Below are 25,985 nucleotides of genomic sequence, written 5' to 3' on the forward strand. Positions count from 1 at the left end.
CAACTGAAGTGGCAAGAACTGGGGCCAGGAGGGAGGTTGGGAAGAACAGAGCCCAAGCCCAGGAAAAGTGCTATACGGCCCCTGGCCAGGCCCAATGCCCACCCCGGACGAGCCAGCACAGGGTGCTGACGGCGAAGCTGAGGCCTGGCAAAAAGACTGAAGAGTGGATGCAGCACACACTGGTGCTGGGTAGAGAGGAGACACCACACGTCCCAAAGTCGGTGTGTAAGGCCAAAGGAGCTCCTCTTTTCATGGAAGGCCCTGAAGAAATGGAGCCAAGACAGCTTTTAAAAACAAAGCCAGGAGAAATGAGTCCAAATGCAACTTTTTAATAAAGGGCACTTGTGGCCCTCCCAGCCTCAAGGGGCTCCACCATAAGTTCACACACACACGTATACACATGCACGTACACACAATATGTACATACCTACACACATGTACAGAATACACATGCGCACACACATACTCGTACACACACGTGCGCACACACACACACACACACACACACATACACACAGGGGCTGGGGGCAGCAATGGCATGTTCCACTAATGCAGGCTAACAAAAGACCAGTATCTTGGGGGTCTTTGCTTTAAGAAAAAGTGTCTCTACTTAGAATTTAAAAATAGTTAAAACAGTCAGAGAGCCTCGATCACACTGATCTTCTCTAATTACATCACTACTCTGGAAAGTCAGTACCATATCTTGGGGTGTGTTCTGAATGTGGGAGGGTCCCCACATCTAAGGGTTGGAGCTACTTGGCCAAGGCTCACTCTGCCTCATGGAAAGCTCTCCATTCTGTGAATGCAGGAGCCAAAAAGGAGAAGCAAAGACTGTCCACCAGTGACCTGAGATCTAGCTGGAAAGACCAATGCTGAGGAGACCGAAAGAGACGAAGCAATGCAGGTACCACGTGACACCTCCGTGACCAATGGATGCCCAGTCACAAGAGGTTTCTCTGAAAACACCCCCAGGAGCAAGTAAGCCACTCCCCATCCTCTTTCCAGTTCCACATGGCGGTACCTGAACAACACAGGACAATGTAGCAACTGCCAATTTCTTCCTTGTTTGCCTTCTACATGTCAGTAGAAGTTAGTCTACAAACACAGCCTCCAATGTCCCCATAGTGAGGGGAGCGTCCTGAGCCTCTGAGGTCCCGACCTGAGACACCTCCTGGCTCCTGCCTCTTACTTCCTACCTTCCTGACTTAGCCAGTCATTTATCTATACTGATCTTTTGCTGCTGGCTGGCTGGAGGGCACAAACTCATAAATCCACTGTGATTAAGAGATCTGTGCTGACACCAGTGACCTGGTTCCAGTTTTCCTAGGAGGAAACAGACCAGAAGCCAAGGCAGGTCACTGTCACCCTTCAAACACTGTCAGAGCTGCAGGTGCCTCGTCAGTTCAGAAGGGCAGCTGGTGCAGTAAATCATAGCCCAGTCCCAGGGCTGGAAAGAAGAATGAGAAACCCAAAGGATCCCTGTTCCTCCCACCTCTACCTTCAGTGGAAGTTGTCTCAGGGGCCCCGGGACAGGGCTGAGGTGTGAGGGGAAATGGCAAGCTGCAAGAGGCGAAACAAAATAGAAATGGGAGAGAAACCTGAAAGGGAGGCACGACCACCAGGTCTCTGCCACACCTCGGTCTGACCTGTAGGCTGTGAACAAGCCACCCTGACGGTTCTGGGCAGTCCTGGTCTGCAATTCATGGATACAAGGGATCATTTCTGTTCCTCAAACATGAAAGAGTTTCAAATGGTATTAAGAAATGGTATAACCTGCAGATTCAAACAGAAGCCAGAGTTCAGGCCCAACATCAGATGCTGGACAGAAAAGACTCAGGAAAAGCCCAGGTTCACAACCTGAAGCCTGCACTGGTCCTCCTCGAGTACGTGATCGGGACACACACACTTAACATTAAAATAAGTGTCAACTTATGTCAACCTTAAGTAATAGCTCTTAAACAAGGAGCCCGGGACAGATGCCATCCTCTGAGTATCAAAGATCAAAATGGACTGCAGTAGTAGAACGAAAGAATATCAATTTCCAAATTCAGGGAAGACAGGGGAGTGACAAGAAATCTCATATACCACTATGGACATGTAAAATGGTCAAATCACTTTGCAGAACTCTTTTGGCAGTTCTTAGAAAGCCAAATGGGCTTCCCTGGTGGCTCAGACGGTAAAGAATCTGCCTCCAATGCGAGAGACCCGGGTTCAATCCCTGGGTCAGGAAGATCCCCTGGAGAAAGGCATGGCAATCCACTCCAGTATTCTTGCCTGGAGAATCCCATGGACAGAGGAGCCTGGCGGGCTAGTTCATGGGGTCACAAAGAGTCGGACATGACTGAGCGACTAATACACAACACAAAGAAAGCTGAACATGGACCACACGGCCTAGCAACTAATTTCACTCCTAGGTGCTTACCCCAAAGGAATACAAATATGTGTGCCCACTAAGACTTTTACACAGACATTCATAAAAACTTCACTCTTCAAAGCCCCAAAAAGTGCCTTAATGGGAGAACGGACAAACATATTCCGGTACACCCACTCACGAGAATACTACGTGGCGGTAAAAAGGTAAAACAACGGACAGCTACAACAAGCAGGCACGTCTCAGATATCACACTGAGTAGCAGCAGCCCGCACAGGAGGGCCCAGGCAGGACGAGTGTCTGTCTGCGTCTGGTGCGTGGGGCGTGGGCCACTGCCTGTAAAAGGACCTGAGGAGACCTGGGTGATGAGGCTGTCCTACAAACTGACTATGGTGTTATTACATGGATGTGTACAGTTGTCAAAACTCACTGGACCTGTGCCCTCTGAGTACATTTTTATGATCCATATGGTATACACACCAGTAATACATCAGCAAGTTGACTGGGAAAAAAAAAAAATTCCAGACCAGGTTTTATTAGCTGCCTCTCATCCACTGTAATGTCTAGGAAGGGATTAAACATTGGAATGGAGCAAATCTAGGAGGATTAGAAGCAGCATACTGGTGACTGCATGGGTGGCTAGGTCTTGAGCACAAACAAAAGAGGATGCCGGGGAAAGCTCTGGTTCTACAAACAGGGAATGAAGCAGCTCGAGGCCTCCCCAGGAATGAAGTCAATTGAACTTTACTCAAACATGCATAGCGTGTGCTGTGGAGACCCACTGCACATAAATTCAGAGAACAAAAGCTGTTGCAGAAATCAATAGCTTACTGAAACATTAACACAGGCAATCATTGATCAAAAGGCAGCTCCACAAAGGCAGCCTTGCAAATTAGCTCCTGCTTGTGCTTGCAAGCAAACACAGAGGCACAAATGTTGTCGACATGAATGGCCTGTAATGATCATTTGTCCCCAGTGCTCTCCGCTCATCTCACAACAAGGCCTTACAGTCAACATGCCTCTCATCTCGGGGCAGCGGTTTAGTGCCTGGGCAAAGAAGCAGAAGGGGTGAAGTCATCTTCAGGGGTTCCGTCATGGCTGCAGCTCTTGCGGGAGGAGCGTTCATGGCCCGGGTCTATATTTTTAGCAGATTCTCTTGCCCTCTCCAACTCCCCTGCCTTTTCTGTTGCTGCAGGGGTGGGGTGGGGGGTATCCTACAGGTGAGAGGCAGAAAGCCAATGGCAATGAGACATGTGGCCCTAGATTAAGGACTCACTTTCCTCCCTGAGCCAGGTTCCCATACAGCAGCTCTTCTCTGGGGGATAGGAAAACTAGCTGTATTAGGTCTTTCTGACTTTCCACCAAAAGAAAAACGGGGGGCAGGGGAGTGCCAGGCACAGAAGAGAAGGGGAGAAATAAGCTGCTCAGGGCAGCACTCTGGGTGGATCGGGGGCCTGGGGGACAGAGAGAAACCAAGACATAGAAATGAGTCGGGCAGACAGAGGCTCAGTCACAGGCATGCCTATAATCCAGGCTTGGCCACTGGGAATCATGAGGAGGAATCATGGCTCCACTTCTGTGCTCTCCCCACATCCTATTGGCTCCCCACTCCTCTGGGCAAAAAACCATCAGGGCAGGCTCCCCTCCCTGCGTTGCCCTGGGCAACCAACTGAAGCGCAGGGCTGGGATTGCTCAGTGGCATCTGTCTGCTCACCTCTCACAGGGAGCTTCTCGGGTATGAACCCACTTCAGGGAAGCAATGCTTTATCTGAGGGTGGGTGGGTGGCAGGGGCACGATGAGCCAGGAGACCTGTTCCAGGGCCCGAATGGACGTCACTGGATGGGGGCCATGGGCTGGAGTGGGAGCTGACAATCCTGCTGCTGGAGACCACCTGACCAGGTCAGTTTACCTGCAGGTGGTTGGTAAGCTGAAACACTGCCCATGAACCCAGCTGCTCTTTCCTTTCCCTCATTCAGCCACTGCACTGCTAGGGCAGGAGAGCCTGTAACCTGTCCTGCACAATAAAAGGATAATCTCTTTTCTAAAGTAAGATGAGCTACGTGTGTTCTCTGTAAGGGACCTTGGGGAAGCAGGAGTACAGACAGAATGCTTAAGAGGAAGGTGCTGCAGGCACTGCCAGTATCAAAGGTTCCTTCTCAGGGGGGATGTCTGTCTCCAAGACCGTCAAGGAGCACGCTCCCCAGCCCCGGGGTCTCTCCCCACTCAGCCCGCCACTAACTCCTCAGACACAGGCCCTCTGGGAGGCCGGTGCGCAGGCTGAAAAAGGCAGTCAGCTATTTTTCACCCCATTACTGAAGCTTAAGGGCACACCCCAGATTGAGTCCAATTAGTTGTGATTATAACAAAATTATTACTGCTACAACCATCTACACAGTCTCAACACCCCAAGGTGGTGGGACAAGAGGTCCAGGGACCCTGGCTCAGAATCCAGGGTTGCCATCTACAATCAGGTTCTCTCTTTACAAGCCAAGGAAGGCCTCGGTCTTTTATAAATAACCCTGGACACACAGCATACCCTGCGCTCAGCTCAGGGTAGACAGTGCTCCTTCTCTTCCACTCTCACAACATGGTTCCGTGAACCAGCAGAAAGAAACAACACTGATCACTGATCTTCTGTTACGCGTTAAGGAGGGCCTTGGAAAACCAGTGTCCTCCTTTCTGTACATGCACAGAGGGGCAGGGTAGGTGCAGGAGACAAGAAGTAATCTAACCCAGGTCCCTGCATACTACCGAGAACCCAGTACCAGCCCCAGAAGGTGCCCAGTAGTCAGTCAGTCAGTTCAGTCGCTCAGTCGTGTCCGACTCTTTGCGACTGCATGAATCGCAGCACGCCAGGCCCCCCTGTCCATCACCAACTCCCGGAGTTCACCCAAACTCATGTGCATTGAGTCGGTGATGCCATCCAGCCATCTCATCCTCTGTCGTCCCCTTCTCCTCCTGCCTCCAATCCCTCCCAGCATCAGAGTCTTTTCCAATGAGTCAACTTTTCACATGACGTGGCCAAAGTATTGGAGTTTCAGCCTCAGCATCAGTCCTTCCAATGAACACCCAGGACTGATCTCCTTTAGGATGGACTGGTTGGATCTCCTTGCAGTCCAGGGGACTCTCAAGAGTCTTCTCCAACACCACAGTTCAAAAGCATCAATTCTTCCGCACTCAGCTTTCTTCACAGTCTAACTCTCACATCCATACATGACCACTGGTAAAACCGTAGGCTTGACTAGCGGACCTTTGTTGGCAAAGTAATGTCTCTGCTTTTGAATATGATATCTAGGTTGGTCATAACTTTCCTTCCAAGGAGTAAGCGTCTTTTAATTTCATGGCTGCAATCACCACCTGCAGTGATTTTGGGTGCCCAGTAGAGCCACCCACAAATGCCCTTCTGCTGTTAGTGGAAAGGAATTTCCTCTTTACCGAAGTTTTAACACTGCCTACTAAGAAGTAGGGGGAGCAGAAGAGATGAGGTGGGGAAGCAGGCCTGGAAGCTGCTCGTGAGAAGGGCATTAAAATACAGCCTCTTTCTGAGGCCATTTTACAGGCCCTCCAGGCCCACAGTCTGCGTGGTGGGACAGGGGCCACGAAATGGCCTTCACATGCCACTGACACACCCCACTGCAGGGGTCAGAGAGTAAACATTTAGAAGAAGTTCTCTTCTTTCTCTAAGACCTATTAGTAACTGCTCGGATGTTAAATATTTTAACTTGAGTACACAGAGAGAGTGCAGCTAAGTGATCACTATAGAAGGCCTCAAGTCAACATGCCAATGGACAGTGAGAAGCAGAGCGGGGTTACTTGGCTAAAATTTCTGTTTGGAGAATACCCTTCAGTCATGGTCTGGCTCCTTCTTTGGTGGCCCAGGTAAAAAGGGTGAAGAAATTTACCACTTACTTTTTGGACAGAACAGAGATATAAAGCTTAAAAGGAAAAAAAAAAGAAAAGGTGTTTTTGCAAGAAGGTCCAGGAAGCAGTGAGTGGTGATGAAACAAGGCCCCAACCCCAGGGGGGGAAGGAGGAAAAGGAGACACACACAGCGCAGAGCTGCTTCTATGCTTCGGTCCCCAGGCCAGGGCCCCAGGAAGCGACAGGGAGGCCACTGGAGCCGGGGCCAGGGAGCCTGCCTGGGACGCGTCCTCTGGGAAGAGCTGCTCTAACTCCTTTGATTTCCACGGCCACCTCTGCCTGTGAATTACAGCTGCACTGTTTCTTGGCAAAAATGACGGATTGATTCGAGGGTAGTGAAACAAGTCAGAACTTCCTGGCACAGACTCCCATGCAGATCACTCTTCTCTTGCTCCCTGAGGACCCCAGGACTGGACCTGACGACAGAACAGCTGAGGCGAGAGCCGGGCACGGGGTCGGACCATCACTGAGTGCAGGGGGAAGCTGTTCTCAGCAGTCTCTCTCCAGCAGGCAACTGCCTGTCTTCCAGCAGTGAGTCTGGTAATTAAAGCAATGCTGTCCTGGTTTCTTCTTTTGTTAACCAACCAGATCCCCTCGCCCCCGAAAGAGCCCCGACATTGTCAGCCTGCTCTCCTGCTGATGGTTATTTCCGCCTCTGTGGTCTCGGGGTACATTCAGGAGGAAGATGACAGGCTCAAAGGTGCAGCAGAACCACAGCCACCTGACCGCATAGCCACATCGAGGAAGACCTGCGCCCGGGGGCAGGCTCCCGATCCTCCATACCCCTACCGCCTCCCACTGTCCACGTTGCAGCTCCTCTCCTGGAGACAAAGGGAAGGGAGGAAAGGGAAGACTCTGGAAGCCTGTGCAAGTCCCCTAGGTTTAACCGGTTATGATGATGAGGCCACGCAGACGCTCGGAGACACTCCTGAACCAGGCACTCTCACTGCCCATGTTGTAAATCCCAACTGTGTAGGGTGAAGGGGAGGAAAAACCTTTTCTTCTTTCTTTTTAAAACAATTACCACCACTACATTTGAACACTGTGAAGGAAAGGGGACAGGCCAAGGTTTATTTTAAACTCAAAACCATAATGAGATTTCCTAAGCTCTATGCTGCTTCAGTTGCTCAAGTGGCCAGCTTTGATCCCACCTCTGGTCCCACACCTTCCCTTGGATGTTCAGATCTGAGGTCCTGAGCTGGCCTGTCCCCTCCCACACAGAGACCAGGCCAGTCCTCTCAAAGCACAGCCCTTGTCTTGTCAATCTCCGCCTCCAAATCACCAAAGGAGCCTCAAGGCCTGCAGGGAACCGCGCGGCTGCTCCGCCGCCTCCTCCAGGCCTTCCCTCTGTCCCCAGAAGACAGTGTGCGCTCTGGCTTGCACTGAGCGTGGCGGCCAGCTCCCTGCTCCTCAGTGCTCCTTCACGGGGCAGGACGCAGCCCCGCAAGCCCTCACTACTCTGTTCTCTTGATGTCTGTCCGAGCCCTCCTCACCACTCGGGGCTCCAGCCATCACAGATGTCGTCCCACTTCTCTGTCCTGTACTCGTGGGCTCTCCCTTGGGCTGTAGCCACGAACGAGCCTGTCCAGCTGCCAAGTCCATGTCCACCCCATCTGAAGGCCCACCCCAGAGTCCAGGGCACCATCTCAAACATAGTGAGTGTTCAAAAAACACCTGACGGAATGAGTATTTTCTGAGAACTAAAATTTACCTGAAGTGAACACTAAAAGCATACAACTTCAGAGAAATGGAAGCAACACTGCCAGCTTTTGAGAAATGGATGCAAGATTGCTAACGTTTTATTTTGCCAGGTAAGGTCGTTAAAAATAACTACCTGATCTCAACATTATTTCACAAAAGAAATGACATTTTATCTTTTCTAGAAGGTATAATAAGATAGACAATCTCTAAACTAGAGTTCCTTAATTTGATACGTAGTGTTAACATGAACTGACTATAGTGTTCTTGCTTTTCATTTCCCACGGTCCAATGAAGACAGAATCCTCGAACCTGCGCAGTTGCTTGCAATCGGCTGCTCTCGGGTAGGCATCACAGCTGGCAGGAGGGCGGACCTAGGGACCCAGTGCCCTCACTTCCTCACCAGTGGCTTTATCCACAAACTAACTCACCACCCTTTTACTGGGCTGTTGAATATACAATAACGATGGTTAGGCACTATAAACAGGCACTTTTCATACCTTCGTATGTTTAGTCATCACAGTACCCTAACATTGTCATCATCCCTGCTTTATAAATAAGATGACAAGCCACAGGGAAACTGGTCACAGCTTCAGTCGGCAGGCCTGGGGGTCTCACTCCAGGGTCTTATGCTCTGAATCAGTCTGCTATGAACTAAGGGGAAGTAATCTTTTTTTGAAGCCTGAGGCTTGAATTTGGGTTATCTTTTTTATCTAAAGAGCTCAGTTCAATAGGATCTTAAACCCACTAACTGGACCCTGGGTAGTGGTGGCTCAAGAGCACAGAGGAGCACTATGCATCCCTGAGCACAACGGGCAGCCAGCCTTCCTACCCCAGCACACATGAATTACAAAACTGCTCCTGCCTGAAGCGATTCTTGGGGGACCAAGATCAGAGACTCACATGGCAGGCACGTGTGCACAAGCCCAGAGAAGTATTGCCTTCCCACACATTCCAAGAATAGACTCCAGTTCTTGGAAGTCTTGTCCCAAGACAGGATGGAGGCCAAGGGCATGAGTACCCTTCCAGACCTGCTTGCCACACCTGGGCCACCCAGTGGCTCCTGCTCAGAAGCCCTTGGCCACTTCAAGCTCTAGGCACATGTGCTTGACATGTGCCAAGCAAGGGGTCGTCGCATGCCACTTCATCCTAAAGTCCTTGGTCTCTTCCTCCGGGAGGAAGTCTGAGTTTAGACCAGGTTGGGGCCCTTCTGCACATGTAACAAAACATCTTTCAAAACGAGCTTCGGCTAAAGTGTCTAAGTAAAGCAGTGAACCAGCTCCAGCTAGAAGCATCTAAGTAAAGCAGTAACCACCTCCAATGGCACTCAAAACCACAGACATGACTCACGGCTCCTGGATGGACCCCCTGAACCTCCACAATATGGCTGCTCCTCTCCAAGCAGCTCCATTAGAAAAATCTATCTATTAGACTTCCCTGGTGGCTCAGTGGTAAAGAATCTTCCTGCCAAAGCAGGGGACATGAGTTTGATCCCCTGTCCAAGAAGATCCCACATGCCGTAGGACAACTACTGAGGCTTCATGCTGCAACTACTGAAGCCTGAGTGCCCTAGAGCCTGCGCTTGCAATAAGAGAAGCAGAAAATAGCCCCTGCTTGCCGCAGAAAGCCCTGAAGCAGCAAGGAAGACCCAACACAGCCAAAAAATACATAAATAATTTTTAATGTATCTATTTACATAAATAACATTTAATGTATTTACTTATTTGGCTGCACCCTGTCTTAGTTGAGGCATGTGGGATATAGTTCCCCAACCTGGGATAGAACCCAAGCCCCCGGCATTGGGAGCATGGAATCTTAGCCACTGGACCACCAGGAAGTCCCAAATAAGTAATTTTTTAATGTAGTTATTTTTTTTTTAAAGCTATCTATATCTTTTTTTAAAAGCTATAACTGAGCACGAGGCAGAAGGTACTACCACTTAACAAAAAACAGTAACAAAAAATAACAGATCTGGAAATAACTGATTTGAAGACACAGATCAAGACCATCACCAATTGGTCTAAACTCCAGGCTGAACGGAAGGGCTCCCAGCCATGTGTGGGCCCCACACCAGCCCCTGGCACAAAAGCCAGGTAGGCCTAATGCGGCCACGTGATGGGTCTTCACTTAACACAGACCCCCACAAAACTGCCCACTGGGGGGGCACTTTATTTTTGGTTTTACTGTTTGTTAACATTTTAAATATAATAATGTCAATACCAGGAATCTCGTTTTCTCTGTAAAACCTCAAGAATTCATTCACTGAAATCAGTTTTCTTTCCCACAAGCCAAATACTTCATTATTTCCTGAATTTATTTTATTGGAGTTCAGCAACAGGGCAAGTGGGATTTCACTGCCATTGGTTCTATCACCGCATCACCCTTCTTAATGTTGTCTAGTTCCTGTAACAAAACCACAATTCTGCCAGCAAAGGGAGAGAGAGAAGAGTGAGGGGGAAAAAAAGAAAGCCATAAAACTGTTAAAACTGCCATTCTCCATCTCGTAAACATTTTTCTATTTATTGGCCTTTCATTGTGTGTGCAATCTTATTATCCCTGCACAGTATCAAAGTGACGCCCATCAGGATCACCCTATAAAATACACGTTGGCAACATAACATTCAATGACGGGAACGGGACAAAAGATGAGGGATGGGGGAGAGTGGCAGCTGCAGGACATTTTAAAGGGATCATCAGTTATATCTGTGCATTTCCCGAGGTGATAATTGAATACCAGGGGCTGGAGGGAAACCCATTTTTGAGCTCAGAAAGGATAGTTAAGAGAAAAATGTTTTTGTATTGGAAGCATGTAATGACTGCCAGGAAATGAGAACAGCTACTCCAGCAACACTGCCTCTTGTATTTTACAGTTTTTATGGATGCGTGGCAAGTTATCAAGTACAATCCATTTCTGCAAGTTGAATTTTGAAATAAAGGGCAGACTTCCTCATTGCAAAGAAAGGAGGGAAAGGGGTATTTAATTCTGTCACTGTATCACATTTGTTTAATAAAAGGAACAGGGCAAAGATGACTCTTCAAAGCACAAAAACACAATTACAGTACTGCATCCTCCTTCTCAGATGTGAAATGTGTCACGTCTTTCACCTGAATTTTTGAAGATCTTGGAAAAATCCACAGGCTTGCAAACCACACCTGTGCTTCTCTGTGCTCCTGGCTCATAAATGCGGCCAGCAGTGGCTTCATGGCAGCTTTCAGCACAGATCATCTCCAGAAAGGAGGTCGAGGAACAGTGACTCCCCACATGCAAGCTGTTTGGGCTGGGGGGTGCCCCTCCAGTTCCCGGGCCCAAGTCCTGGGCGAACTCCCAGGGAAGGAGGCGGGGGACCTCCAACCCCTCAGCTATGAGAGAAGCTGACAATCCATCACCGGCAGGGGAGGTGGCGGACCCCAGATTTTGCTTGCAGGGGAAGAACAGGTGCCAAAGAGGTGAAAGTGGTGAAGTCACCGGCCACTGAGGCCCCTGTCAGTGAGGCTGCCGGTTTCCTCACGGCTGCTTCACTGTGACCCAGGACAACCAGCCCAAGTCTGGAACACCTGGTAGATACTTGAGGTGCAAGACACCCAGCTCACCTGTGTGGGCGTGGTGGAGAGGGAGGGGACCACAGGATGGACAGACAGCTGTCTGCAGAACATCAAGGAAGCCCCCACAAGAAACAGCCTGTGCTACTCCACATGGCTGCCAGCAGATAAGCAAGAGGTCATATGGTCTGCACTCCCAGGTTAAGCAAAGGTGCCAGGCACCGTGACCACAGCTGCTGTGCGGCCGGCAGTCTGCAAGCATCATGCTGGTGACTCACGTGAACCCGCTCACTGAGGCTCAGAACACACATGTGATGTGACCCCAGGACCTTGGGCTGCAGTTTATGAAAACGACTTGTGGATTCCTGATCACAGTTCATGGTGAGGGCTCCGAGGGTTCACTCCCCCGGTTCCTATCTAGGTCTCCTGGTCTGGGGGTGCTGGTTCCCACAGGAGGTTGGGGAGTGCATGGGGTGCTGGGGTGCTATGGGTGTGCAGCCTGTGAGAGTGCATGGATGGGTCCTCTTGGATGGGGGGCTCCTTTGGCTCAGCTACTTGAAAACAGCTTGGCTGTTTTCCTGGCAGCGTCTCCCACCCTAAAGGGAACCTGACAAGATCATGCTGCCACTATGGGGCTGACTACCCAGAGGACAGCGGGGGCATCCCTGGTGATCTCACACACCTCTTCAACAAGCTGGATGGAGCCAGGTCTCTAAAACAAGCTATGTGGTAGGGAAGACTCTCCAGGGCTGACTGGGATCTTTTCCCTCTTGTGTAATGTGATGCAGACTTATACAGCTCTTGTTCTGGGGACAAATCACCAGTGTTACCATCCTGGGTGGCTGCAGTCACCCCACTCTAGCTTTCCCCTCTCCCCCAGACTGATGTGGGTGTGGCTAAGAGGTGGGGCAAAGTACTTCCAGGGAACATCTGAACCTGAACTCTCAACTTTATGTTGAGACTGGCCGCGGACATGTAGGTGTCCTCTGTCCACACTTGGGAAATAATCTTTCCTTCATGCCCCACGTGTTGGTAAAAGGTCACTCTTGTCCACTGGCCTGGACTTTCCTACAAAGGGGGACACTGACAGATGAGCTCTGCATTCTTACTACCCAAAACCCAAGTCCCAGAAATGACCCTAAAAAGTCAACAAATAACATTAATTCAAGAGCTTTAAAACCATAAACATTTCCAGTTGCAGAAAGTCAATAACAGCCTTTACCCAGTTCTGCTTCACTTCCCAAAAGAGGTCAAAACCCTTTGCAGTGAAGGAGAAGAAAGGTAAGCATTTCTCTGTGAGGCGACTTCAGACTTGAGCCCACAACCACAGGGCTGTACTCTGCTGAGAAAGCTGTAGAGTCGCGGCAGAGCAGGGTTTCCAAAGAGACATCCCTTGGGCCCTGGTCTCTATTTAAAAACAGAGAAAAATATAGCATCCCACTCACTGAATTTTGACATTAAGAAGAGTCGATGCATACAGAACATTTAGCACAGTGCTTGGCCTATGGTAAAAGACACACAAATGTTTGTTAGGACACTGCAGTTGGGTGGTGGTGGCTACAATGTCTGTTCTTTTGCCTGAGTGGAAAATTACTGTATCACAGTCACAAATGAAACACAAAGTCCTAAAGTAAGAGAAAGCAAACAAACTCAGTATTTTTAGAAACAGCAAAAGTATTAAATATTTTTTAAAATTCCCATTCAAATTGAAAAAAAAAAAAAAAAAGCAGAAGTGAGTTGAACTGGATGGAGAGAAGAGTGCAACTGTATTCATAAAGCCACAGAGATCTGAATGGTTCAAGTGCATGCACTGGCCTAAGAGATGAACTTGCTGTGTTTGTGGGCTGACCATGCCCATCCCTGGGAGCCACAGGCACACATAGTTAAGCCCTGGTGATGCAGTAACCTCAGCAGTGCGGCCAAATGAGACCCACGTATCCCAGGTCAACACCTTCTGCTGCAGAGGACCACTTCTCGCCTGCACCCATTAACCTAATATCAGCGCAAACCAAAACAGTACAATGAGCCAGAATTCAGCCTCTGGGGACTAGTAACGCAACACAGGCTGTAGCAGCTGGGATCCCAAGTGCTGTACTGAGTTCTTCCCAATCCTCCACGACTAGTTATGTGTCCGTGGGAAGGCTATTTAACCTCCTCTGTAAAACAGGGGTGGTTCAACAGTAGCTCCTCCCTCCTTTATGAGGTTGTGGTTAGGCCTGAAATGCTAAGAGGTGTCTGGCACATATGCTCAATAAATGACATCTATGATGTTTATTCTCTTTCCATTTGGGAAAAGGACGAGAAACTGCAAACTAAGTTCAACTCAAAGGACTGGTTTAATTAACTGAGTTAAAAAAAAACATAAAACACAATCTTCCAAAGAATGTTTCTGTAACTGACTTCTTTTGTCTGTCACATCCCCCCCCAAAACTACAGGCACGTTATATTGTCAAAGAATAAAGAACTGTTAGGTGTAGTAAATGATAATGGTGTTTGGGGCAAGTTCACGGTACCAAAGACAGCACAGGTCAAAGGTGAGCATTCTCCCCAAAGTTTCCAAATAGAATCATCAGAATATACATCCACTTAAGAGCCCCCCTGAGGCAACTTAGAAAATCGGCTCAGCCCCAGCTTCTGGTCTTAGACAATCATTAGGAGAAGGAGAACATGTGGCATCTCTACACAGTTCAGCAGGAATGAACTAAGAGAATGGGCCTGCTAATCTGCAGGTTTATCACTTGTCCCCACACTTCAATGTAGAATTACCTTTGACTGACAGGATGGGAAAGTCCAGCTTGGAGGACCTGGAACATCCCATTATTTAACTTCATGACATCATAACTCCACTCTCAAAAGCGCCAAACATTAACTTCAATGAACTTCGTTAGTGAACTTTAAGAATTGCTAAGTCACTTCAGTCGTGTCCGACTCTGTGTGACCCCATAGACGGCAGCCCACCAGGCTTCCCCATCCCTGGGATTCTCCAGGCAAGAACACTGGAGTGGGTTGCCATTTCCTTCTCCAATGCATGAAAGTGAAAAGTGAAAGTGAGGTCACTCATCATGTCCGACCCTCAGTGACCCCATGGACTGCAGCCTTCCATGCTCCTCCATCCATGGGATTTTCCAGGCAAGAGTACTGGAGTGGGGTGCCATTGCCTTCTCCGAACTTTAATAGTCTCTTATGAAAGTGTGGAATATAACTGTCACAAACTGCTGACTGAAAACCGCTGGCTTACACTGGTACTAAAGCACCTACATCCTAACACAGTTAGTAACAAGAGTAGGGATCCTCTCCTGGGAACTCAGGCAATCACTTCCTCAGTGATTCACACAGGGCAGTAAATAAAGAAGCAAGTGTTAGCTGCTCCAGACAACAGCAGAGATACAAGGTTACAGACTAAATCCAGACAAGAGGGAGGCTGGCCTGATCTGTACCATTTAAAAATTCTTGTCACATCTGATCAGAAAAGCTGATGTTACAACCAGATACTCTGAAGACATTTTCTTTGCTCCCTCTAGTGACAGGAACCAGCACAGCTCTGTACACCTCTACTCAACTGTTTGAAAATGTGCTAATAAAGCACTCAGGTTGTCTGCGTTTCAGTCCCATGACTTAATTTCTAAGGAGTCCCAGCTAAACTTCATGTCTCACTCCCTTGGCAGGAGTGAGAACGGAACGTGGTTAGTGCTCCCACATAACAGGGTTAACAACTGGCCATCAACATGTCAATCACGGGCTTACTTCTCAAATGAGGAAACTACCACAACCACCTCAACAACAATCTAAAAGCGAACCCAAAGCCGTCCCTGGTAAGCCCCGCTTGTGCACACTCTCTCCAGGGCCTGCCTCCCTGCCAGCAGCTCCTCAGAGCTTTCCCACCAGCCATCAGGTTCTCGATCTAGCACCTCCCATTTCCAGTATTCCCAGCAAGTCTAGGTCCACTGTGGTCTTGGGCCTATGCAGCGCTTCAGAGGAACCAGAGTGGGCAATGTCGCTCCTGAACAGTTCTAACTATATTTTAGAATTCAACACACCCACTCGCTAAAGTCAAATCAAAAGGAATTACACACACACAGAGTTGAATGAATATCACCAATACCTGGCACAGTATAATGACTGAGTTGACTGGTCATTAAATAACTTTAATGATGCCCTGTGGACCCTCCTTTCAGAGTCCCTGGCAGATTGCTTGCCCTTTGCCCAGATTAAAGAGTCAGGTGCCCCAGAAAGCCTCGGGTAAAAGTACAGCTCCTGGTAAGTCAAAAAACATACAGGGAAGATCTAAACAAATTGCTAAAAATCGAGTGGTAGTGGGACAGGTCTCCTAGACAAATGTTAAAACTTGCTTCACGTTAATTCACAAAGGAAGTGCAGGAATTCCATGGATGCCAAAAGGAACCTTAAGAATATCAGATAAGGTTGTACTTCTAGGTCCTGGTGACAACACAACACAACACAAACTATGGCCTGAGGAAGCCTGAGCAGCTACTGCGTGAGCTTTTCTCTCTAAAAGGGAAGATTTCCACCCCAAAAATCCTGGTTCAGAGGAGTCAAAGAAATGCAAAGCAGCAGCAGGTTTCAAGCCTCTAACCAGCAAAGCCAAGGAATTTTTTTTAATTTAACCTGCACTTCTGTCCCAACTGGTCAATGCCAGCATATTTGAGAAAACTTGTGATACTATAGTTAGCTAATCTCTCCTTAAAAATTATTCTTGAGTTAGAAAGACAGAAAAAAAAAATTCTGTTGTGTCCTGAGTAAATCTTGAGAAAACAGAGGCAAGAAAACGTCCCAGTAAGCTTTCTAATTCCAAGCCAAGATTTACTTCCCACATTTGGGATTACTACTCCTGAGCTCCCCTTAGTTCCTGAAACACTGTCCCACAAAGATGCTAAAGCTGCACAAGCAAGTCCTCCCCCGCCACAGGACTAGACTCTGAAACACACACAAGGCAGAGCTCCCAAGAGCCAGTTTCCTTTCTGAAGGCAGCAAACTGAGCAGTGGCCCCAAATTCTTAGGGCTGAATTTTCAAAAGTAAAGTTTACTTCAGAGACATTACACAGAGAACAAGGTTTTTGAAACCTACAGAGGGGCCCGGCAGGCCACAGGTCCATGGGGTCGCAAAGACTCAGACACAACTAAGCAACTTAACAACGCTATCCTTTCCAGTGACAGGGACACACTCTATTTTCTTGGGTTCCAAAATCACTGTGGACAGTGACTGCAGCCGTGACATGAAAAGATGCTTGCTCCCTGAAAGAAAAGATATGACAAACCTAGACAGTGTATTAAAAAACAGAGGCATTACTTTGCCAACAAAGGTCCATATAGTCAAAGCTATGGTTTTTCCATTAGTCATGTACGGGTGTGAAGAGATGGACCATAAAGAAGGCTAAGCATCAAAAAATGATGTGGTGTTGGAAAAGACTTTTGAGAGTCCCGTGGACTGCAAGATCAAACCAGTTAATCCTAAGGAAATCAAGTCTGCATATTCACTGGAAGGACGAATGCTGAAACTCTGAAGCTCCAATAACTTTGGCCACCTGATGAGAAGAGCCCACTCACTGGAAAACACCCTGATGCTGGGAAAGATAGAAGGCAGTAGGAGAAGGACATGAGGGAGGGCAAGATGGATGGATGGCATCACCGACTCAATGGACAACAGTTTGAGCAAACTCCAGAAGATGGGGAAGGACAGGAAAACCTGGCGTGCTGCAGTCCGTGGGGTCACAAAGAGTCGGACGTGACTGAGCAACTGAACAACAATCCTTTGCAGGGCAGCCTGCAACTCAGGACGAAGGAAACAGTGTGGAGAAATGTTTCATAATGTGACCTGAAGAGACTGCCACCAAAGTTAGGAAAGGGAGTAAGGACAGCCCAAAATGCAAATGGACCTAGAGACCCAATCTGATGCAATTTCATTCAAAATGCCAAGGGGTGAGGGACTTGGCACACCAAACGTCAATAATTATTCTAAAGCCGGACAGTGAGGTGCTGGTCCAGAGGCAAATAGACCAGTGGAGTCCAGAAATGGACTCGTGCACTTCTGGAAATTTCATTTCTGACACAGTGAGCAATATAAATTAGTGGAGAAGGGCTGAACTTCTCAAAAGGTGTACTGGGACACCTGGTTATGTGCATTAAAAAAAAATAATAAAAGTTGTCCCCTAACATGTACAATAACCAATTCCAGGGGATTAAAGACATATAAAAAGCAAAATTATAAACTTGTGCATAAATTATATAAAACTCTTAAAAGATAATAAATATAGAAGACTATCTATAAACAAAGAAAAAGATTCCTTATATACAAGCTCAAAACATAAAGACCGATAAATTTAATTACACAAAAATTTAAAACATATAGTTCTATAATAAAGAACATAAGTCATAAACTAAAAGTATATTTGCAACACAGACTTTTTAAATTATAAGGTGTATCTAGAACTCTTCCAAATCAAAAAGAAAAATTCAATTGGAAAATGAGGGCCTTCACGGAAGAGGAAACAAATGATTAATAAATGCATGACATGGTGCCCAATAGCAGTACTAATCAGGAAAATACAAATTAAAACTACACTGAGATATTTTAAACTCACAATATTAGCAAACATTTTAATGCCTGACTCTATCAAAGCGTTGGCAAGGATGTGGAATTACTGGAACTCATATACAGCTGGAAATAACTGGCTTTAGTGAAAGGGAAAATCGGCACGCTTATTACCCAGACATTCGATTCCTAGGTATCCCTAAAGAATTCCTTTTACACACATACCAGGAGACACGGACAGCGAAGTATATGCAAGAACAAAAAAATCAGGAACAAACTGAAATGTTCATCAACAGCTGAAGAGTGAAACATGTTATGTTCATACAATGCTGGGAAATCGTATAGAACTACTGACACGGGGGAACCCCAGGACAGAGGTGAACGAAAAGAACAAGGTGCAGAAGTATCTTCTTCTTCATGAGTCCACTTACACACGGTGCAGAGAGCACGCAAAACACATATTGTGGAAGGACACAGTATCTGAGGCAAAACCATGAAGAAAAGGAAGGGGATTCTAACAGACTGCTCAGGACCTGGTCACCTCTGGGGAGAGGGGGAGGAGAACTGGACTGGGGAGGGACCGCTCCCGTGTCCATCAGCTTTGTGGGAGTTCACAGGAATGCACACGTTCTGATTTTTATACCTAGCATGTATTTTATGGAGATTCTTTGGTAACTCCTCAATATCAAATAGAACAAAAGTTACCCAGAAGATTGTGAATCACTCCAACACTGCCAGATTAGAAAGGTTTCTCATCCTGTTTCTAAGACAGCAGGGTGAGGCCTCACCTGCTTAGCACTGCTCAGAGCTCCTCCTCTGCCTGCTCCCGCTTCCCGTCCCCAAAGGCCCTTCCACACTAAGGATGCTGTAAGAGGTAGGCCTGGGGTCTGAGACCTCTCCTTCTCTTATTCCCCCCAGTGTCAGATTTGTTTCCCTGAGTGTTGTCATGTCTTAAGGAAAGTTCAGTGCTTATAAAACCACACTCCTTAGAAACCAGGTGAGAGCTGGGAGGAGGACATGAGGGCCCTCTCCCCTAGGTTAGTCTTTAAAATGATACATATCGGCTTACAGTAAGTAGAGCTGTGCTTCTAGATAAGGCCCCAAATGACTACTCTGCAGCTGTCAACAGTTTCCCAATTAGTCTACAGGACAAATAGCCTCAAGTGGCATAAAGAATATGTCTGTGACCTCAAGTCAACCCAGAAATGTTTGTGCAAAACCTGGAAAACTCAACATGCACCTGGAGGGATAAGCTTCTAGACCCTCACCCCCAGCATTTGCCGGGTGAGGTGTATCATGCCCTGCTCTTCACTCCCAGACCATTCAGAAACCTCGCCATCCCATTCACTTATTGAAGGTACTGTTTTCTGGCTCAGTGGCTACACCTACTCTAGTGAAGCCCAGCATGGCAGACAGGCACACAAGGGCCAGGCTGCTGCCGGGCTTCTCAATGTCCACTCTTGACCTGCTACAACCCATTTTCCATACTGCATCTTATAAATAAAAAGGGGAAAACTCCAAATCTGAGGTCAATTCCCTGTTTAAAATTCTTTAATGGCTTATCATGTTTCTTAGCATAAAAACCTAACAAAGAGTTCAAGAGCAGGGAATATGAAGCCAGACTGCCTGAGATCAGTTCTTGACCATGCCACTTTATAAACATGGACAAGTTACCTGGCCTCTTGCCTGGGAGGGCCATGAATCAATGCATGTAAAGGACCAAGAGGACTTCCTGGTGGCTCAGCAGTAAAGAATCTGCCTTCAATGTACGAGATGCAGGTTCGCTCCCTGGGTGGGCAAGATCCTCTGGAAAAGGAAATGGCAACCCACTCTAGTATTCTTGCCTGGGAAATCCCAAGGACAGAGGAGCCTGGTGGACTAAGGTCCACAGGGTTGCCCAAGAGTTGGACACGACTTAGCAACTAAACAATGACAACAAAGGACCAAGAAGCGCCTAGCACCTCAGAGGCCCTCGGAACACACTACTCTTACTGCCAGGTTGGCAAGGTCGCTGTCATCTGACCCCTCTCCCATCATTACTATTACTCCCTTCCATTCTCGTTTTTGCTCAAGGCATCACCACTATATCTTTGTTCTTGAAGATCCACCTGAGTTCCAAGTTGACCCTATCCGAGTGCTTCTGTATCAGCTAGTCCTTTGGCTTGAGTGGGCTCTTCTGATTTCATCCTTCCCTCTTCATCCCTGGGTTGGGAAGATCCCCTGGAGAAGGGAAAGGCTACCTACTCCAATATTCTGGCTTAGAGAATTCTATGGACTGTATAGTCCATGGGGTCACAAAGAGTGAGATACGACTGAGTGACTTTCACTTTCACTCTTCATCCCTGGGGTCCTAATTTAAATGAAACATCTTCAGACATATCTTCCCTGAAGTCAGGTCACTCTGTTATATTTCTACTACTTTTCCTTTGTAGGACATATCAGTATTTATACTTATATACTTAAAGGATTATTTCACTTAGTTGTCTTCTTACAGATTTAAAATTCCATGGAATGGGGGACACACCTTTTAGAGTGCTATACTTCTTGCATCTAACGTAACGTTCAGTATTCTACATATCATCAATAAATACTTGCAAAATGAATGAGTGTAAGAGACTCTAATGTCAATTTGACTTATCTTTTAAGAAATAACCTAAAAAATATGCTTAAGAAGGTAAAAGTTAAGCATAATGCTTCATTTTTTGAGATTAAAAAAAAAAAAAGTTGAGTTGATATAAGAAAGAAAATTTGGCAAAATATCAAACAATTGAAAAATCCAAAGTCCAATCTAACCAAATCCTTTATCCTTTTAGTATGATATTTTCCCCAGCGTGGATACTGAATATATGTAACCAGCTGAGAAAGCACCATTTTGCCCTCCTCCCTGGGTCTCATTTTTCTTTTCTAGCTTTCTGAAAATCCAGCAAAGATAAAAACATTGGCTCTTTCCTATCAACACTCAATACCTCCTCTGACCACCATACACATCATCCCTATGCTTCCTTTCAGGTCAGTAGCTTTAATTATGGACCCAAATTATCAACAATTCCACCCACCAGCAGTGGAGGCCATCTCTAAGGTATGTGGTGACCCTACAGAGTTAGGGGCATGTTAATAAGCCAGAATGCAAAGAGGAAGGCTGTGGTGAAACATTTTCATCACGCGCTCCATCCTCTCTGAAAAGTTAGCCCTTCGTGAAGCAGCTGTCTGACCAATGCAATGATGTGCATAGACACGGCTGCGGAGAGTGTGACGTGCCATCTCAATGATCATTTTAAAGGACCTTTACTTCATAGAAAATAACATAAGAATCCTAAACTGTGTAGCACATGGACAAAAACAACAGTTTGATATCACCTAGTGAAGAGACGCTACCCACTACACCCAATGAGGATGTACACTAAGAAAACGGAATGACATTTATCATGAAGTACGAGACGGAGCACGTGGGGGGCTTGTTCAGAAGAAGGAAGGGGAGACGCTCAGACAGGACCTCCACGGGATTGGCCCCTCTGTGACCACTCAGCCCCCCAAGACAACACTGCTTTGCCAGAAACTGTCCTATACTTGGTGCTGCTTTATCTTACTTTTCCAGGCATTTCTGTGAACTTTTTTAGTCTTAAGCCTTTTCCTTAATTCACCAGTTGTTCTGGAAGGATCCAAATACAACAGTTCTTATCTCTATCCTCATTAAAGGGGAAAAAAAATTGCTGAGGAAGATGTGGCGTCATCTGTGGGGAGCGCTGAGCCACAGCGCCTGCATCTTTGGGCTTTTCCAGTAGGAGCCACAGAGTGACCACAAGCAGTGGCCACAGAACATCCTCTCAATACCTGCTACATTGCTCCAGCTGGACACTCCTTCACATCTCATTTAACTCTATCTATGAAATAGGGTTGATTTCTGGTCCTAACAGGTCAAGATGCTTTAATAATAATACAAAATATTCTTTATCACTGGCATACTGGGCCCCTCTTGACAAAGGGATTCAAGCACAAAGACTTTATTAATTTCTGTTATTAACATCAACTGACTAGCACAGGTGAGATAAAACAATAACCCTTAACTCTGGTGCATCCACTGCCGAGCAACCAAATAAACCAGAGATGATTTCATCTATAAAAGTTTAATGGACTCAAATTAATTATGGATACTAATGTCCTGTTAAAAATGGAAACCACATGCATGAGACAGGGTGCTCAGGGCTGGTGCACTGGGATGACCCTGAGGGATGGGATGTGGGGGAAGGTGGGAGGGGGATTCAGGATGGGGAACATATGCACACCCATGGCTGATTCATGTCAATGTATGGCAAAAACCACTACAATATTGTAATAAGCCTTCAATTAAAATAAATAATTTTTAAAAAATGGAAACCACATAAACTGAAGTTTAAAATACCTCAAGAAAAGATATTAAAAACGGAAGACAACTTTCTCAAATGCCCTTCATTTTTCTGTGTATAATTTGAAGGGTTATTGGAAGCTTTGGTCAACAGAAGCTCAAGGCTCCGTCTTCTGCCCTGAGGACTGAAGCCAGCCGTGTCACCTGTGACTTAGGCAGACTCGATACTCCACAGCACAGCCCAAGGGCAGCCCTTGGTTTTTCATTCCGAAATTTCACATTTCAACGTCTAATTCGAGCTCAGTACTCTACCTACACAGACAGGACAGGGCCCAAATCCAACACAGATTCACACAGTTCACCTTGGGCACACAACACTGCTACACAGAGCTTTCCCCATTAGGAGCTGAGGAGCATAATGGAAATCTTGATTAAAGGCAAGCCAGGCGGGGAAAAAAAAGAAGTGAGCCAGCTAAACATACTAGATAGAATTCTGAATTGAAGTTCTGAGTAACATTTTTTGTTTTTCAGAGTCTCATAGTATTTCAGATTTGACAACTAGATACAGGTTAGATCATTTTGATCATCACATGCTCAATTAGGCCTTACAACTGTGCCAGGATATAAGTCCCACTATCTCCATTTTATAGATGAGAAAACTAAAATACAAAGTCATCAAGTAACTTGTCCAAGGTCAGAGGAAAAGGAAAAAGAATCTGCACACATTTGCCAGAAATTTTATGTAAGAAGGAAGAGGAGGTTACGGAAGAGACAACAAACTCATCAGTCAAGGAATCTCATACCAGGAAGAGAAATGTTTCTATTAACAGCACGCAGTGCTTGAGAGGTGGCATGAGCAAGTCAAAGCAATGACAAATCTCAGGTCTGGGTCCCAGTTTGGCCAGTACCTAAGTGCCTCAGGAGAGTGTATTAAGATGAAATAAGATAAAATATGTGAAACTGGCCTATAAACCATAAAACCATTAAAACAAGTATATTTATTTCATTTCCACATAGCAGTTACCACATGGAGTTACACTGGTTTTTCATAGCAGACTATGAACATTTTAAGAGTAGAAGAAAATATCTTACCCATTTTTATACCCTCAGCATCTCCCCTAAAAAAAGTCTTCTAGATGGGAACTCAAAATGTTTTTTGAGTGACTAGCTGACTGAATAAATAAATGTAAGTAAAATTTATACATTTTCGGGGCCAGTCAGAAAGCATTCAATGTGGAGAGTTTCTTAACTTAGTAACAAACCTTTAGATAAGGTGTCCAGTACTTCCCTTAATGAGATACTGCATTTTACTCTGTCCTCCCTCCAAAATAAATCAAGTACTAGGAAGCTAAAAATAAACTTAATAATACCAAAGAATGAGCAATTTCCTCTTTGGCCTTGTTTGCATTTCTAGTTTAGAGAAAAAAGGAGTCTTATTTCCTGCTCAGCTGTGCAGCCATGTGAGGACACTTGGGGCTGAGGAAGAAGTTGGGGGGGTGGGGGGGTGCTTGATTTAGAAGAGCAGTGTATTTGCTGAAGACTTTGAACAAGGTGCTTTGAGACACAATGTCAGACTTGCCTGGAGCTTTCTGTAAATAGGTTAATTTCCAAAATTCTTTTGTGGAGGGATGTAAGACATCTGTGTTTCTAAACTAGGAAGGAAAAACAAAAAAGAAAACCAACCTTCAAATGAATGCTTGCAATGGAGTGCACAGAAGGAAGGATTAGAGGCTCAACTGGTTGAGCCGATGAGTTGTTTGGACAGAATTAGACAGTGAAGGCCAAAGCAAAACAGGGACACAGACTGGAGAAGAAAGGCTCCAATGATCATTTTAGCACTCGTGACTCTGCCCCGGGGACCACCATCCCTCTCTCTATGCTTAAAGGACGACCACTCCGTTAACTCCCCACCTCCAGTGGATTCCAGACAAAGAGCTCACTTCCGGGGAGATTAGCAGGAGCCTTGAAGCCAGGGCTAAACGCCTTAATGACTCATGAGAAGGCACAGAACAAGTGGGTGGAAGAAAATCTCCTGGTAAAACATCACTTCTTAACTCTTGTCCTCAGGGACACATGGACTCCCAGCAGAGTCTGCAGGGAGGTCCAGGGACTGGGCTCTGTGGGGTCACTTGGGCTCCGCTCTGGGACGATGCAGTTTCTGTGTGGCATGAACCTGAAGCCCAGCTTCTAGATCTGAACTCAATGTGAGGTTTGTTGCCCACACCCAGATTCAAAAAGTCAATCAGGTAGAAGACTGTGGTGTGAACTCGATTTGAGACATATGAAAACTCACATTAAAACATGCCTGTCCTCCTGGAACCAGCCCCCTGTTCACCTCGTCCTCTGACTTGAGTGATGGAGTCTGGAAGGAATCCAACAGATGTCTACACACTGCTCAGCCACAAGCAGGGTGCTCCTGTCCCTCTCATCAACGTGGACAACTGAAGCAGCCAGCAGTCTAATCAACCAAGCTTAATTCTAACAATGTAAAGTAATGCCCATTGCTCCTCTTTGTAATTATATACTTCTAAAGGCAAAAAATCAAACTCAAGTTAACTAAAAAAAAATTTAAGGCAAGATTTCCTTAACATAAAATTAACTACTTTAAAGTAAACAATTCCAAGGTATTCAGTGCATTCACAAAACCTCTATCAAGTTCCAAAATGCTATCACCCACCAAAGGAGACCTGTACCCCTTATAAAGTAGTCCAAGTCAAGTTTAAGAAAAAGGAGGAAAAAGCCCCATGATATTCACTGTCATTACAGCATTGCTTTCTCCATGAAGTGTCAGTTTATTCATTTTCAGTAGCATCTTCTCATTTTAAAAGCATGAAGAAATTCATAAGGTAATGAAGACAAATACCTACAACTGTGCTTTCCAATGTGCCATGTGACTGTACATGCCCAGTGAGGCAGCCATGGCGTGTCCTCTCTGGGAGGAAGCACCAGCGGCTGACACTCACGGAACACGCACCACGTGACAGATGCTGCAGCAGAAACAGCCTGGCGCAGCAGCAGACTGGCACTCTGCAGCTGCACTGTCCGGGCTCAAGTGCTGATTCAGCGTGAACTGTGCTGCCATCTGCCTTGATTTCCTCATGAGTAACGTGATGGGGTCCCACAGAGTCGGACACGACTGAAGCTACTTAGCAGCAGCAGCAGCAGCAGCAGCAGCAACATATAGCACTTACCTCAATAGTACACACACCTCAGGAGCTATTCTGGAGATTCATCTGTTTAAGTGCTTAGAATGGTGCCCTCACAGAATGAGAGCTCAATTCAGATCACCTGTAATCACTGCTGCCTGCCTTATTTAACTTCCACTATGACTCCTTCAACGGAGAAGGCGATGGCACCCCACTCCAGTACTCTTGCCTGGAAAATCCCATGGACGGAGGAGCCTGGTAGGCTGCAGTCCATGGGGTTGTGAAGAATCGGACATGACTGAGCGACTTCACTTTCATGCACTGGAAAAGGAAATGGCAACCCACTCCAGTGTTCTTGCCTGGAGAATCCCACGGACTGGGGAGCCTGTTGGGCTGCCGTCTATGGGGTCGCAGAG

At 46.6% G+C, this 25,985-nt stretch overlaps 1 protein-coding gene across 18 annotated transcripts in view; it reads right to left on the minus strand.

The window, feature by feature from the left end:
* Positions 1 to 25,985, minus strand: part of RERE (arginine-glutamic acid dipeptide repeats) — a 416,635-nt gene that overhangs the window by 11,599 nt on the left and 379,051 nt on the right. The gene's annotated exons all lie outside the window — the stretch shown is intronic.

This window comes from Bos grunniens, chromosome 16 (genome assembly GCF_055505025.1).
Source record: "Bos grunniens cultivar Pamir isolate PY7600 chromosome 16, Bosgru_T2T1.0, whole genome shotgun sequence".
Classification (NCBI taxonomy): Eukaryota; Metazoa; Chordata; class Mammalia; order Artiodactyla; family Bovidae; genus Bos; species Bos grunniens.